Below are 2,111 nucleotides of genomic sequence, written 5' to 3' on the forward strand. Positions count from 1 at the left end.
TGCTTGGTGACAGCTTTGAGCCCCAGTAGTCCTGAAATAAGGCCAGTCTTCCAAACTGGCTGAGGAACATTTTCAGATGTTAGATCTGCTGTAGTTTGAGTTAGTTAGGGATAAAACCGTTCAGTTCTATATGGGTAGTGACTGTCCCATCTTCTGGGCCTGAAGAATTACTTGAATGCAATAAAAATGATTTAAAAAATACTTATAAATAACCCTTCCCAGCTATATATAAGGAGATATTTTAATCAAGAGCACAAACAAGAATATACAAAATGAGAACTGAAACAGAATCTTGGATAGCATCCAGGGCTTCATGCTGATTCCATGACATGGCAGAGTATTATTGTGGTGATCCTTAATTTAAAGGGGCAATTGCTGTCCCTAAAGTGACACTTTGATAAGGAAACAGTAACAAGTCTATCCATATACATGATTAAAGATTTCTATCATTTACATTTCATAGCTGTGAGCTGACCATTTTTGTGAAAATATTATGTAAATTATGATCATAACAAGAGTACCCAGAATCAGAACTGCTAATTCCCCTTTCCTGTGGATGCAGCTGATGTATTGTCACATCTTACCACTAATTTTCAGAAAATTATATTAGCAATATAAGGAAATGCCTTTATGATAAACTATCAACAGCTTTCTTATATTAACATAAATCAGAAATCTCCAACTGAAGGCTGAGATGGGAAGATCACTTGAGGCTAGGAGACCAGACTGGGCAACATAGCGAGACCTCATCTCTAAAAAATAAATTAGCTGGTTGTGGTGGCACGTATCTGAAGTTCCAACTACTTGGGAGGCTGAGGCCAGAGATCACTTGAACCCAGGAGTTTCAGGCTGCAGTGAGCTATGATCACATCACTGCACTGCAGCCTGGGCAACAGAGCGAGAACCTGTCTCCATGGAAAAATGATAAAAACATCACTCCCAGAAAGAATGTAAGTTTCAAGTAAGACCATTAAAAATATTTCAGATCAAGCATTGGGAAATAATTCTGTTTATGCTGAATAACAATATTGATACCATATGGTTTGATCCTTGATAGCCATAAGTTATCAAGGATGGTGTCAAGGATTGATAACATAAGGTTCAATCCTTACATCTGAACAATCAGACTCAATTCACCTGTGGACCTGTATTAATATTACACTAAAAAACCAACCCAAAACGGTCTATTTAGTGCTTTGGCAGGATTTGCTTTAATATGAAAGAATAAATCAGTATCTTCCAAGCAAAGCTAAACAAACAAAAGATCTTGAATAAAAATCTAAAAATCCATCAACTCTAAGAAAATAAATGCCTTATTGTATTATTGCACTACATTTTAGGTTATCACCAATTTTTGATAGTATGGGATTCACGTAAAAGGCATTTGAGATACTGTGGAAAGTAACGTATGCCTAAACAATGCACGCACTGTGTGTGTTTATGAAATACACACTTTGGATCACTGGATAAATCACGAGTCCTTTTTAAGTTTCAATACTCTCTAATGTAAAATGGGGAAAATACCCAGAAAAGTTATCTATAGGGTTAATTGGTAGATGAGTTAGTCATTAAATTAACATTAAACTTAGTAGACTAAGAGTTAGTCTACATTGGTAGATGAGTTTACATTAAAGCACTTTGTAAAGAAAATGGCATAAATGCAAATTAATGTTAAGCACTCTTATTCATTCATATTTTAATATAAAAGCACACAAAACCCACCAATTCAGAAAGGAAAAAAAGCTAACCTCTTCTGATTCTTTTATAGCTTAAAAATGGTTTAAAATGACTTTTGCCATTCAACTCGTATCAGTTCAAGAAGCTCTGGAATAAGTAACCAGTGAAGGTAAGACATCTTTTAAATAATAAAAGCCAAACCATACTATTCTTAACACCTCTCAGTTTCTCTAAAGCCAGTATGACAATCTTAAGGGGAAATAATTACTCCTTTTTATCCCTTAAAATTTAAAATGTAGTTTTTACCATGTTTTCAGTAAGATTCTCATTCTGTACCAGAAAGGCAGTTCCTTAAAAACCCAAGTTTTAAATATTTAACTTTTTCTGTCCATAAAATAGGTATTATGTTTACATATTATCAGTAACACAGAGTA

Source organism: Gorilla gorilla, chromosome 10, assembly GCF_029281585.2.
Source record: "Gorilla gorilla gorilla isolate KB3781 chromosome 10, NHGRI_mGorGor1-v2.1_pri, whole genome shotgun sequence".
In the NCBI taxonomy this organism is placed as follows: domain Eukaryota; kingdom Metazoa; phylum Chordata; class Mammalia; order Primates; family Hominidae; genus Gorilla; species Gorilla gorilla.